Source organism: Cinclus cinclus, chromosome 21 (genome assembly GCF_963662255.1).
Source record: "Cinclus cinclus chromosome 21, bCinCin1.1, whole genome shotgun sequence".
NCBI classification, from domain to species: Eukaryota; Metazoa; Chordata; class Aves; order Passeriformes; family Cinclidae; genus Cinclus; species Cinclus cinclus.
Window position 1 is genome coordinate 4,771,880 of NC_085066.1, and position 15,575 is coordinate 4,787,454.

Below are 15,575 nucleotides of genomic sequence, written 5' to 3' on the forward strand. Positions count from 1 at the left end.
TAGCTGTCAGTACTGTCTTTAGTACACTAGGGCTGCCTTTCAGTAAGAAAACTGTGTTGGGTTGTTGGGTTCTTTGAAAATATGATGATGATAAATAGGACAGAAGTATTTGGGAATATCATAATAATGCTGTTTTAAGATTTCAATTAATAACCAGCAGTCTTGGGAAAGGTTTTCCATTTGGCTAGATACCAAGAAAGTTGAAAAAGAACAACATCCTGCAACAATCAAAATTTTATTTATAATTAAAAATAAGGGGATAATTTAGGGGAAAGATTGGTTCTGAAAGCTGGCAGAAAGTTACTAATCCTCCAGGTATTAAATCCTCAGTATTTTCTCAGAATCAGACAGATCACAGAATTATTTAGGTTGGAAAAGACCTCCAGGATCATCAGGTCTGAGCTTTGATTGATCCTTCACCATGTCAACTGTACCAGAGCACTGAGTGCCATGTCCAGTCTTTTCTTGAAGACCCCCAGGGATGGTGACTTTAACAAGTGTTTCTACTGAGTTCATAAATAACTGAGCAATTTTTAAAGCTGTGAATAGCCTGTTAAATAATGTTAAAACCCTCATTCTTTACCCCAAAGCACCACTGAAGTCACATAGATGAGTGCTGGAATTGCAGGGTCCACACTCCTGCTGTCGTGTTCTGCTATGCAAAGAATTGTGAAATCATAAAACCCTGTTAAAAATGTAGAAAATCCCCAGACAGTTGGGAGTTTACCCTCTGCTAGCCACCACTTCTGAATATAGTCTCTCCCATACCATTTCTCTGTAATTAACAGCCACCCTTATTTAATCCAGTTGTAACCCAATACTGACATTAGTCCCATTAAAAATCACCAGAGCAGAGTACAGTACTGCACTTTAAAACCTCAGTAAGAGAAAAATGAGCAGCATTTTTAACAGTCACACATGTCATGATGTTACACTGAAAATATTTCCCTAACTGGAAGCCACCAGATTGCTGTTTTACCAGAGGAATTAAGCATTTTTCATTAGCACATGAAAAATGAGGGTGGCATGATGGGCTCCTCGGAAGAGGAAATTTTTGCAATCCCTTAATTAACTGAGGAGTCTTTTATGTACTCTGGCACTGCTTTTACCCCATTGCAGTTATTTTGGTGACTGAACCTCTGCAGCACCACCCAGACTCACTTCTGCTGGTACAAATGACATCCAGGGACAAGCTAGACTACTCCACTGGTGTTTTAAAGTGCCTTTATTTAAGTTATAGTCGTATTAATTTAACATAGTTGTACATTATTTTCTTGCTTCTTCCCCAGGAAATCAGTTTCTGCCCTTTTTGTGCACGTTTTGATGTGATTCTACGTTAAACCTTCAAAAATGCACTATTATGGCCCATTCTTCTGTGAAAGCACAGAGCTCTCAGCACAGTGCTTTCAAAGACAGCCACTTGGGATGTGACTTTGCTTCAATTTGTAATGTTTTTTTTAGTTCCTCCAGTTTTATTAATTCATGTAAGCACAAAGTCAGGTATGTCCTAAAAGTTTGGTTTGTCCAAAGTCACGTTGCTCAGCTGCAGAGGAAATGGAGTGTCAACTACAGAGTTTGCCTGATGGAAGAGCCCCCAGGAACCATCACAGTGGTACAGCAAGGGAAAAATGCAGTGTTCCCATTTGAAAACATCCCTGTGATGCATTTGGGACATTGTAGCTTGGTGCTTCCATTCTCATCCACGCCGTTGTGTGGTTTTCCAGACATGCTGCCAGCACTGGCAGCTCTGCCTGTGGTGGTCACAGTAAGTACAGCAAGGTCAGCATCATCACTGCATCAGCAAATCCTGTGAAGCATGTTGTCAATCCTATTTGATTGTTGGGGTTTGGATTTTTTTTCTCTGTTTAAGTACTCGGTGAATATCAGTTAATGTGAGAAGGGAAATCAGCTGCACAAAAGCCAAGAAAACCAAAGTTCTGAGTTGTCATGTTTACTACTGTGCTCCTGTCCTCACTCTCAAAGTCTTTGGAAAAAAGTTAAGGTTTGTTATTTTACATCTTGCCTAATTAGGTTTCTGTTTGAGATTCCATGTGTCAGGAAAATTAATTCATGATGTCAGAGGTTTATGTCCAAAAAGGAAGCAGAGGAGTCCTGTAACTTTATTTGAACAAGGGAGAGGCCATGGGGCATTTCCTATGGGGTCTCTTGAATTGCTGGGGGATGCAGCCTCCTTTTTATCCCAATTTCCCAGCATTTCCCTCTCTCTTTCCCCCACTGGCTGAGGTACTTGAGAGGTACAGACTTCCTGAATCACCTGACACAAGCTCACCTTTTCTTTGTACCTCTTTTTTTTTTTTCTCTTAACTCCAGGAATTCAGCACAGCTTTGGGTGACAATCTGTGTCAGTTAGTGGAATTCCTCTGGAATTTGTGATCCCTCCCATTGCTTCTTTCACCTATCAGTATCTGGCTTTATCTACCAGCAAGCCCACAGTTCATTTGTAAAGACACATCCCTTTCATTCCTTTCAGCTGAACATCCCATGCAGTTTAGAACTGGAGACTGTGATGTGAAAATGTGGTGCTCTTTAAATCTTCCCTAAATTGAGTGGAGCTTTGCCTTATGTTCCCAAGTCCTGCACTCTAAGTGGGTCAGTGTGTGCTAACAGGTAGTGTTTTCTTCAATTAATTTGTTTGTAAAAGTTCTGCTTCCCATCCAGCATCTACTTAATTCCTCTCTTAAAGTGAGGTACTCCTACTTCATCTTTCAATCCCTATGGCTAAAGCCAAAGAAAAAATAAAGCTGTTGTGAGGATGAAGACAAGGAAAGGTGTACAAACTGGGAGCAAACCTACCTTTGTCACTGCAGAGAGAACAGAACCTGACCTGAGGTGTCACCAGGGACAAGAAGCAGCTCTTTCTGTCATATCCTGTGCTGCTCAGTGCAATGCTGGTAAGTGATTCTGCAGTTCATGCAGGGCTCTGCCCTCCCTTGAGTCTGACTCTGTCACTTGTTTCAAGAAAAAAATACCTTGAATTGCTTTAGAGCACTAGCTGCTCTGATGGTGTGTCCCTTTTAAATGACTTTCCATATGCTGGAGGGAAGGCTGATTTCACTCTCTTTCCCAAGATCTTATTGAACAGAATAGAGACAGTATATGGCTTTTAATTTTGCCCTTTTATCTGCAGTGAAACTATTTGAGGGCATGGTCAGTCCATTAATTTTGTAAAAAAATTTGTAGCTATGACAAAGGTGCTCTGTAGTCACTCAGAGTCTTTCCTTGTTTCATTTCAGAACTGGTTTGTTTGGAGGCAGCACTAAAATCCTATAAAAAGAGAGCAAACAGAACAGCATGTGATAGCCAGCTTGTTAATGGTGTATAATGTGGTTATTTTACTGGGTGATGCACATGATGCACATCCCTACACATGCTCATGATACCAAGCATCATGGGATGTATAGAAGGGTTGATTAAAACCATGCCTTTCCCATATCTGGGTTAGATTAGTCCTGAGAGAAAATAGGCAGCTTAAAATCTCTGTGAATGATTAGCCTGACAAGTTGTTTCTCTGGTGCAGCTCAGTAGATGAGGAGGCAGGAGGAATAAACACCAAAATTGCTTATTCACAGGCAGTGTCCTAAATTTCTGGCAGGGGTTCACTCATGGCTTTAATAAATCTGCTCTGGACATGTTAGCCTTGAAAATATAACAGAGCTTGATTTCAGCCTAGAAATTATTATTTTGGAGTATATTTCCTCCCATTGAATGCAATAATTATCATAGTCTGTAGGGTGAGAGCAACTTGCACATTTTGAGAAGAGCACAGTTCAGTCAATCAGGATTGCAGCACTAAACTGGAATCAGGGTTTTCTTTTTTTTTTTGTAACAGTCTAGCATACAGAGTCTGAGAGAAGCATCAGTTCAGCATAGTATTGTAGATGGGATGAAATATCTACCCTGAGTGACACCCTAGACTTGCTTCCCCATTGCCTGGCACAGCAGCATAATGTGTAATTAAAAAAAAAAGTGTTGTCTGTCAGACAGCCCAACAACTCCCTGTCCTGCAGGAGAAATCTCAGTAAACCATTCTGTCATGCATGGAGGGCTATTTGCATTGCCTCTAGAACATGGTACAGGATATTGGATTGTTACTCACTTTGGACAGATGCATTCCTGAATGGTTTCTGTGCCACAGCTTTGGGGATGGTGACACAAAAACACAGCACAGCCAGAAAATTGGTTCAGCATCACTGGCAGCACCACTAGCACGGAGGTCAGCTGCAAAAGTGCTGGGGCTTGACATCTTTGTCAAAATATTCTCTGTGTTTTGTGGAAAGAGAGGGAAAAAGCATAGCTTTTTTTTTTCCCTGTAGGGTTGTTGGGTGAGATGTATTTGGCTGCCCCTCTGACCTGCCACACTGGGGATTGCAAGTCCCCTCTCCTGAGCACGGGGTTATTTAGTGCCTGTTCTTCCCACGCTTCTCAGCCTCTGGAAAGCACCTGCCTGTGTTCCAAACCTGGAGCTGCCTCACTCAAGGCTGCCTGGACATTTCCTACACCTCAGCTTTTCAGGAGAAATGTGTGTAGATGCAGAATTAGCTGAAGCCACTTTAGGAGCAGCAGCTGTTTTGGTGGGCAGCTTCTCTTTGGTTACAAAGTGGGGCAGGTGAGGACATAGGAAATCTTGAGTCTAAGTTGTGGTGTGAAACCCATGGGAAAGACTCCACATCAGCACTGCTGCAATCCAGGTCCAAAGTGAGTAACAATCCAATATCCTGTACCATGTTCTAGAGGCAATGCAAATAGCCCTCCATGCATGACAGAATGGTTTATTGAGATTTCTCCTGCAGGACAGGGAGTTGTTGGGCTGTCTGACAGACAGCACTTTTTTTTTTTTTTTTTTTTTTTTTTAATTACAATTATGCATCCTTTGCAGAGCAGCTTACCTGTGGAGCCCAGATAAGCCTTGTCATGCAGGGGAGATTTCTGGCTCTGAACTAAACCTCCCCTGGCCAGGAGGATGCTCTGGGCCAGCAGCTGCCCCTCACCTGCTTCAGGGCTTGGAAGGTTTAAGGAGTGATAATGAAAGGAGGTGGGGAAGGGATAGAAAAGGAGTTTCAGGACAAGAGCTGCAGAAAGAAATGACTTGTGACTCTGCTCTTGTGTCCCTTTGGCAGGCAGTGTGTTGTGAACAGTACAGATATGTTACTGTATAACTAAAGGCAGCATCAGACTGTCACAGGTGAATAGGGGAACTGAATGCATGTGTCATCAGCAGATCTAATATTAGGAGTTGCTGAATTTTGAGTGCTGGACACTGCAAATCTGACCTTCCTGTGCAGTTGTCTGAAGGCTTGAAATAGGTCAGAAGATTTTGATCACTTTATCCTATATGATCCATTTGGAAAATTGATTGTCTTTGTCCTCCATATGGACCTGTTTCTGTCCCAGCTGGTGTGGCTCCTTCTGGCCCTCTCTTTACTTTGCTGGGGTAGGAAAACCTGCACCACCTTTTTTTTTTTTTTTATCCCAGGCTGAGTATCTGAAAATGGACATTGGCCACCAGGTTTCACATGCATAATTCCAACATTTTCCAGCATTTCCCTCTGGGAGATTGTTTGTCTGAGTGACAGGATAACCAGGCTCTTCCATCCCATGCACCGGTCTCCACTGCCCCAGGCACTTCCCACAGAGGCTCCCTTTTGCCAGTGTGGTTTTCCTGCTGCCCCTGGCCCCATGGAACCTGTACCACTTGCACTCTCACTCTGACATGCCACCTGGCATTTCCTGAGGGCTTCCTTTCTGACACAGGCATCCCTCCTGTTCCAAGCTGGACGCTGGTTTGCTTTTTTTGCCTTGCAGCTCTCCCTCTCTGCTTTCTTGTGGCTTTCTGCTCTGCTGTGCCCTGTGTGTTTCCTGGCTGCTTATCTCCTTTTCTTCCGCTCATTGTTCCCATTCCTGCAGCCAGAGCCAAGCCTGCTGCCACCAGCTGATGGCTACCAGGGACATTTGCTTCCTCCCACTGCCTCACATCCCCTTTCAAGGGGCTCTGTGCAGATCAGTTACAGGGAAATTTAGCCAGTCTGTGGAGAACTTAAACTGAAATGCCCAAGAGTTCTTGGTACGTTGTTGACACCGTGGCAGCCTCGTGATTTAACGTAACATTTCTCACACCAGCCCAGAGTGCCAAGAAATTCAAGTGCTGGAGCTGCTGAGACAAAGGTCTGGCTTTTCCATGCCTGTGTGGGTGGATGAAGTATTCCTCCCTAGCTTTGCCCCGAATTGACTGTGTCTGAAACCAGAACTGAACAAAACAACTCCAGCCCCCAAACAGCTGAGATTTAATACTTCAGGCTGTGCAACTGTGCACTTCCTAAATGTTTTGGTGCAGAATTACGGATTGGAAATGGAAAGCTGAGTCTTATTAGAAGTATTGAGCAGCCTTAAATGCCTTGGTTTGAGGAAACTTTTGGCTGACACCGAAATGTTAAGTACTGGGTAACCCATTGCCCAGCGTGGACAGTTTCTTCTGGAGCACAAAACACAACACAGGATGTTCTAAACACACTACTTGAGGAAAAGCAGGGAAAAAAAAAAACCAGTTAGTGTTTTCCAGCTGCATTTCAGTCCATGATTTTAGTGCATTTTTATTTGTGAGAGGCTGAAAAGCAGTGGGAGTCTGGGAGGGAAGTAGAGGCTTGGAAAGAGTGCAGGCTGAAAAGGGATGGGAGACCAAAGAAGTGGGAAAGACTGGAGGGCAAAAGAGTGGAGGCTGAAATTTGGGGAGAGGCTAAATGTGGGACAGCAATGAAATATTTTTGTGGAATGGAGCCTGAGAGTGTAATGATGAGTGGAGGAATAAGGAGAAACCATTAAAGAGAGTGGAGGTTTAATATAAAGGTGAGGCCCTAAAGGGGTAGAGGGACAAAGAAGAATGGGAGACTGAAAAAGAACAGTAAGCTCAGTGTAGAAGGTAGAGGGTAAAAAAAAAGTGTGGAAATGGAGTAAACAGGAAAGCTAAAAAAAAAAAAGTGGAGGCTAGAAAGGAAGTACAGTAACAAAGCAAACTGGAGAGAAAAAACCAGTAGAGGCTGCAGAAAACACATGAAAAAAGGTCAGTGAGAAGAAAAAATGAGTCAAGAAAAAACAGAGGCAGGAAAGGGGTAGAGGGCCAAGAAAGGGTGGGAGAGAAGAAGAAATGCAGAAGCTGAAAGGACAGGGGGACACAATTACATGGGAAGCAAAAAAAACCCCAAAGTACAGACAAAAAATGTGGAAGGTTAAAAGCCAAGGGAGTGTCTGAGGAGAGGGAGGAAGAGTGGGGCAAAAAGAAGTGGGAGGCTTCAAAGAAGGGGGAAACTTGAGACTGGGGCCAGAAAAATGTAAAGACTGGAATGGGGAGGAAGGCTGAATAAAGGGTAGAGGCCAGGAAAAAAGTGAAGTCTGTGAAGTGGTGGGAGATTAAAATGGAGTGGGAGGGTGGAAAGGTCTGGAAAGGGATGATAAGTTGGAGTGAAACATTAGGAGATAAAAAAGTGGAAGCTGATATGTGGTGGAAAGCCAAAGAGGAGTGAGAGGTCTGGAGAAAAGTTTAGTCCAGAAAACAGTGGAGGTCAAATTTTATGGGAGATAGAAAAGTTGTGGGTGGCTGGAGCATAAATGGAAGCCAGGAAAAACTTGAGGCTAAAAAGGAGTGGACTGTAATATCTTGACCATACTGCAAATTCTTAATTAAACAGCAAATTGTTGTGAATGGTGAGGATTACTCAGTGTGAGAAGTATTTCCCATGCCTCTGCCATGATAAGAGAGCCATTGAAATACTACTTTTCCATTTTTTCGGGCTGTCTTAACAATTACAAGCAAGGTTTTTAAAAGCAATGTTCTGCCTGTGGGTTTGGGTGCTCTGCATTTCCCTGCCTTGAGAGCCTGTAAAACAGAAGGGTATGGAAAAGTCCTACTCTTGTTTTGCATTCTGGACCTCCAGAATGTGGCCCACTGTCTGCACCCTTCTTGGAGAAGGTCTGGTGACCTCAATGAGCAGCAAGAGTTGAGCTGTGTGACCAGGACTCTTTACATCAACTCCCAGGCCATAAAAATTCTCTCAAACCTAGATATTAAAAATTGTAATCTTCCTGAAGCATAGGCTTTCTTTAGGTTACCTGTCTACTTTTTTTTAGCATGTCAAATGGTTGTTTCACATCCATTTTCATGCTGAGAGACAAAGAATGTGCTTGTCAATAATTCTTAAAAAAAAAATTAAAAACAAACAAACAAACAAACAAAAGCTTCTAGCTGTAACTGTCTCCAAAGTATCATGGCTAATTAAAGCTATGCCCAAAAGTGAAGGCAGGACTCCAGCTGCTGGGACCAGTGTAACATCAAATGCCACCAGCTGTGGCCCATTACTGGTTCTGGTAGTCAGGGGAGGAAAAGGAGTAATTAGAGGAGTTTGGTAAAATGAAATCATAATGACAATAGTTTCTGAAACACAAAAACTATTGTCTTACTTTGGGATATACTGATTTAGTTTCTGTTTGTTTGTCTTTTTATGGTGTGTTTGTGCTTTCATCAGGGTAAAGAACTGCAGGAATGAGAGTCCTCTGCTAGAGAAACAATATTTTATCAACCTTACAAATGTAAATCCCTGAAAGTTACCCAGAAATAAGTGCCAGTCCTAGTCTCATAAAAAGGCAGAAGGTTTGGTTCGCAGTTGTGTGATGTCTTGATTTTTCTGTGTTAAAATCATTTAGTTCTGTGATTCTTAGTTCTGGTGGGAGCTGTGTTCAGTGTCAAAGGATCTGTGTGTGAGCTCCAGAGCTGGGCCACCTTAACAGGGTCAGTTGAAGATTTTGCTCTAATTTCATGCCACTCCTTACTTCTGTGACTGAATTACTGAATATGCTGAATTTGCATTTGAAAATTAGTTCTTGTACCTTTTCCAAGCCAAATCTCTGCTTAGGGCAGGGATCTTCAGGTTAGTAATACAAGCAGATATCCTGCATGGAGCAGAAGATATTCCCTAGAGTATACAGGTCTCCCTGATTCCCCTCAGCCTCAGAGCAGTGAAGGACAATTTTCCTCTGGCTCATTTAAACAAGGTTCTCTATGTGCCCTTCTCTGAGTGCAAATACTGTTTTTTTCAGCAAATGCCACATAAAATTGCAAAGTGTACCCTTAGGAACTTTCAAACCCAGCTCTGCATTAACACTTACCAACAAAATCACAGTGCAGTCCTGGTTTTAACTTTGCAGAGATTATTTTGGGGAGTTTTAGCTGTTACTGCAACAGTGGACCTTTGTTTCCAGATGTTGTTTTGGGTGGGAATCTTAGAAAGAATATAAAATTCTCCTAGGAATGTGTTGATGGTAGAGAATTGTGCTGAAATTTTTCATGTAGGAGTTTGATTTTAGTAGATTGCTGGTTGTGTAAGTCTTCTTGTAAGAGGAGCAATGAGTTTTAAGCTGCAGGATGCAAAAAAAAGGGATGTTAATTTAGCATGAATTGATGAAAACTGGATGCTTTGTAAGGTGCAGAATAAGGGATAAAGTTGAGGTTGTCTGTGCAATGAAAATGGTACAAATAATTAGTGCAAAGTGGTTGAAGGAGGATGATGTTTTCCTGGTGTATTTCCCAGTACATCAGATGATTATAATTTTGAACTTCAAAAAAATTCAAGGCTATTTGAAATAATTTTAGAAAAATTTGGTCTTTGGCCATAGCTTCTCTTAATAACAAATTCTTTTCTCCCCCCAGAGAAAACTTGAGTAAAGGTGGATCAACAGGGATAGGTAGCATTGAAACTGGTAAATTAATAGGAGGATTTATTTTGGGACCTGGTAGGCATTAAATTCTCTAACATGCTTGGTATTGCATTCCCACAACTTGTACCACCACTGTGCTCCAGAGGATGCAGTTTAAGGTGTTTAAGGCTCATATTACTTAGGTGAGTTTCAGATCAGGGTCTAAAGGAACAAAATAAATGTCAGGAGCTCTTGTTATGATCATAGCTTAGTTAATAACTGCCCTCTTTAATTTTGAAGTACTACATCCTAGTGATGTGATGGCAGGACTGTGATAAAATATACTGTTGGAAAAAGTAAAGTGGGTAAGAGGCCAAGCAAAAATGGATGATAATGACTATCTTTGGTAAAATAAAAAAAAACCCTTTAAGTTCACACTTATGTCTGTAAAGGCTAAAAAAACATCTTCAGGCAGTCTGTAAGCTCTTTAAAATTCAGAGCAGAGTAGGAAATGATGGTATGAGTTAGTTAAGAATGCCATGGGTCATATGGGTCTGTTTCATAGGCCTTGGTGCCCAGAGCTGAGAATCAAATTTTATCTGTTTAATGTGAAGTGTCAATAACACCCATTATTTAGTGGAAGAGAGGGGATAACACAAGGTCTCCAATTTAATCCAAAGCCACCTTGTTAACTTTTCTCAGGATACCAAATGTCTGTGTTGCACAATGTGAACTACAAGGTAAGTTTCATATGAGCCAAGTAAAATGAAGTTTTATAATATACTGTTAGTATATATTCTTCCTTTATCTTCTTGATTACAGTTGTCAGTTGTTCATGATATTCATGGAATAGTGGGGTTGAGTTTTCCAGGATGATTTTTGAAGTACAAGGCTTTTTTAATGTTGTGGGGTTTTTCTGTGTGTTTTTGTTTGGTTGGCTTGTTTTAAATAAAGTTTGTCGTACTGGGAATATTATGACTCTTAGATGTATAGAAAGGACAAGGGTTTATCCTTTCTTTACTCCCAGAAACATCCATGGATTTCTCCTTTTCAAAAATTGTTGACAGGATAAAAGAAATGCAACTTTTAAACAAATTGAGTAATATATTGGTTATGAATGCATTTAAATGATTAATTCTGTCTTAATTCTATCATCTTCAGTGGGGAAATAAGCATATAAAGCAGAAGTGCATCACATTTTCCAAGGTCTTATGAGATGCTGTTTATCTTGCTTTGTTTAGTTGTATTTTAAAAGATTACCGGGGCCTTGAAGTAATTTGTGTGGAGGCTCTCTCTGACTCAAAGTGGTTTTGAAGACAAGTTGGTCTTTGTGCTTATAGCATGTCAGAGAGCACTTGTTAAGAAAACTTATCTACTTTTTGTCACAGAGATTAAAAATACACTAACTGTGCATTCCCAAACGACCTCGTTAAAAGATCTGCCCTTTAGATATGAGGGGAAGACTGTGGGTTATGCTACAAATTAAGGGCTTAGTCGGGTGGCAGTTTTTGAGGGAGAACACCTTTGTGTTTCCTTTTACACATCTGAATGGCTGCCTGTTCCTACATGTGTGATTCATTCTCCAGAGAAGATGGCAGAGCTGTATTATTTGACTAACTCAATGGGAGTACAGCCAAATCTTCTTGCTTGAGTCATCCAAATGGTAATATTTCATCAGGCCTACAGACCTCTGGATTGCAACATGCAGGGCTGGAAAGAGGTAGGGGAGGGAGGAGAAAAACCCAGGCTGAGTGTTCTTCACCCTAATGTCCTTGCTAGGAGCCTATTCCCAGGGGCTTTTCCCTGCCTTGCTGTTTGTCCTGGGGGAAAAGGTTGCAAAAGGGATTTGTCCCAACATTGGAAAGGGGAATTTTTCCTGTCTTGAAGAAATTTTATTGGCTAACAGAAGTGTTTCCTACTCAGCTCTAGAATTGTAACACTGCTGATGCGTTATTTATGGGGACAGAGCAAACCACAAAATATTCTTTCTGAAAGAAATTATGAGTTCAGTAGAGTGGATCACTGTTTCAGAGCAACAGTCCTTTGAAACTTGAGGTTAATTTTTAATTTATTGTTTTCATTGTCATTAAGTTTGTGCAATAAATGGATTAACTTTTAAAATTTCACTTTCTTGATTTTACCATGAGAACAGGAGTTGACTGGAAGCCAAGAATTTTTAAACAGTTCAGTGAAATGGGAAATTTCAAACCCCAAAAGCTTCTCATTCCTCATTCCTTTCATACTTTCAAAAATAATGCTGATAGGTCCCCAGTGGCAGCTTGTAAAGAATGCAGAAACCCCACTCTTGAGTACCAAAATAGGATGACTTCAGAAATTTGCAAACACCTTGCCTAGAAAAGCACATTATTTTTCCATGGTGCTCCATGAGGTTGGCTCAGGAAAGTGTCCAAAATGGCAGTTCTGACCTCTTTCATGCTTAATTTTCCTGTTACCTAGTTTAATAGAAGTGTTAAGGTGGTGGTGTCCAAACAGAAATGCAGGACCTCTTCATGTATGGGCATGAGAAGATCTAGGGTGATTTTGGCTTGTTTACCTGCAGGAGGTAGAGTATGTGAGGGACTAAATACCAGCACATAGTAAATGCTGCTAAGGGAGCGGAGCCTGCAAGAAACCACAATTTGTAGATTATTACTCTATGTATTTCACAGAATCAGAGAATGTGCCACATTGGAAGGGACCCACAAGGATCACTGAGTCCAATATCTGGCCCTGCACAGGACCACTCCCAAGTGTCACACTGGATGCCTGAGAGTGTTGTCCAAATGGTTTTTGAGCTCTGTCAGGGTTGGTGCTGTGACCACGTCTCTGGGCAGCCTCTTCCAGTGCCCAGCCACCCTCTGGGAGAAGAACCTTTTCCTAATATCCAACCTAAAGCTCCCCTGACACAACTTCAGGCCGTTCCTTTGGCTCCTGTTGCTGTCACCGCAGACATCAGTGTCTGCTGCTCCTCTTCCCCTCATGAGGAAGTTGCAGACCCTGGTGAGGTCTCCCCTCAGTCTCCTCCAGGCTGAGGAGACCAAGTGCTCCTCATACACTCCTCTTAAGGCTTCAATAAGTGCCCTCAAGGTACTTTGTGACCCTCCCTTGGACGTTCTCCTGTAGCTTAGTGTCTTTCACATGTTGTGCTGGGGGATGCAAAGCTGCACACAATATTCACACAAAGGTGAGGTGCCCCAGTGCAGAGCAGAGCAGGACAATCTCTTCCATCCCCAGTGCTGGACCTGATGTCCTTAGGACAGAGTTGGCCCTTCTGGCTGCCAGGGCACTGCTGTCTCATCTTCAACTTTCTTTCAACCAGGACCCCCAGGTCGTGTCCTGTGGTGCTGCTTCCCAGCATCAAATGCCCCAGTCTGTTCATACATCCAGGGTTGCCCCATCCCAGGTACAGAATCTGGCACTTTCCTTTCTTGAACTTCATCTGGTTGGTGATGGCCCAGTTCTCTAATCTGTAGAAGTCTCTCTGCAGGGCTCCCTGCCTTTGAGGGAGTCCAAAGCTCCTCCCAGTTTTGTTTTGTCTGTGAACTTGCTTAGTATCCCTTCCAGTCCTGTTTCCAAGGCATTTATGAAGGTGTTGGAGAGCACAGGGCTGAGGATGGAGCACTGCAGAACCCCAGTAGTGACAGGTTGCCAGTCTGATGTCACCCTATCCACCATCACCCTTTGTTCCTGACCCATGAGCCAGCTGCTCATCCATCCCTTGAATGCATCTCATCCATCCAGCTGAATGATGGACATTTTATCCAGAAGGATCCTGGCAGAGACAGAGAGCTTTATGTAAAATCCAAAAAAGATTACATCAACTGGCTTCCCTTGATCCACCAGGTGGGTTACCTTGTCATAACAGGAAATCAAGTTTGATAAGCAGCTTCTCATGAAGGTGTGCTGGCTGTGACAAATGACTGCATTGTCTTTCAGGTGTTTTTCAATACCTCCCAGAATAATCTTCTTTAGAAGGCACTGATTTGATATCTATCACACTCCAGAAAGGGCTCTAGATCTCATTTGCTGTAGGCAGTGCTGTAGAGTGAGGGTAGAGCAAACAGGTTGCTTTCTAATAGCATCTGGACAATTTTTTCTCCTTTTTTTTTTTTTCATCATGCTTACTGAAATTCCATGTGTGTATGGGTCATTTAATTTTGTAGCAAAACCCTTACAATTGCAAAAAACCTCTTTTGGGAAATATGAGAGGGACTAAGCAATGCCTCCTAAATAAGTATCTGTTTCTCATGCCCATCTATCCCTCTTTTCATCATCCCTCTGCCTCTAAACATAAAGTTTTATCTTCTGCAAAAAGCTATAGCTCATCAAAATGCTGCAGTTTAACTGCCTCTGAAGCAAACAGTGAATTAATTAAAATACATTTGTGAATATCTTTATATGGCAAGTGAAATTGAAAGAAATAATTTCTTCCAGACCAAGGGTAACACAGAAAAACATTTTTCTTGTGTTTCTGACATTCTTTGCAAGCCTTGGAGCTTCCCTCTCCCCCAAAAGTAAAGCAAACACACAAAACTGGATTGATCTTCTGAAGCAGTGGAGCGATGGGGTTCACCACTATGATTTGATGTAAGTGATTCCATTCAATGCACTGGAGAGCTTTGAAAGCAGCACAGCTTCCCTCCTGCTTTATCCAAAAATACAGCCTGAGACAACGTTGTGATGGCTCAAGGGCATCAGCAGTTAATGGAGCTTTATTGGATTTTATCTCTAGTGCTGAGGAATGACATGTGGCAAGAGGAATTTGACACTGAGCAGTTGCTGAAGATCTACAGCTTTCCTTATTTATCCAGGCAAGAAAGTCGTATTTTTAAAAATATGACTATTGCTTGGAATTCCAGCTATTTAAATGGTGATAGAAGATATAATGGGCACATTAATACTTTAAAGATAACTTAAGATGAAATTATGCAGACAAATAACAGGAGCTAAGGAGGATGAGGAAAACCAGTATTTCCAGTCTAAGACTTCCCTCCAGCATTTTCCAGATGAATTCTGCAATGAGCTGCTGGAATAGCTTCACCCTCAAAGCATGATACAGATACATGAAAAAAAAAAAGAAATATACCGAGCACAGGCTATTTAGAATTTTGCTTGAAATATTTACTTCTAAAAGTCTGTTGTTACTGTTTCAAATTTCGTTCACTTGCTTGCCTGTAGCTGCACCTACAATTGAAAGTGATGGATCTAAATGAAGGGACATAGGTATGAATATGTTATGACATGCAATGAGCAACTTTGTCGTAGCTTTCAATGTGAATATTTCCTGACTTTCCACAAACCTGATTCTCTTTCAAGTACTCTGTCTTCTAGCTAAGTGCTTCCAGGATCAGAGACTGGTTCTCTCTGCATATGCAGGTGCAGCCACTCCACTGTCCATCCCAACCCATTCCAATAGTTTATCTATTGCAAACAAATGCAAAATTCTGAATGTATAAGTGGTAGTTTTCTTGTTTGTTCTAGTGCAAGATTGTTTCAATAAATTGAAACACTGAAATAATTATTCATTGGGGTTTGGGGATGTTTGCATGGTTGGTTTTCTGTAAAGTCCAACAGGACTCTGAAGGGTGGATGTATATATCTTCTTAATGTGACTCTCTTGGTCTAATTCTTGTCCTGTGAAGGATGTCAGGTACTGAGTCTGAGGAAGATACATTTTACAAAATCTTCTGTCTTGCATTTTAATGCTCTTCTCTCAGCCCTGGTTGTCCCTCGCGTCCCCTTCCTCCTGAGCAGGTGTTCTCACAATGACAGACATTATCACAATTGCACTTTCTAGAGGAGCCCCAAATGTGAAGCTAATCCAGCAGGTCAGAGGATGGTTTCAGGCAATCACTGATGTTACTAGCCCTAAC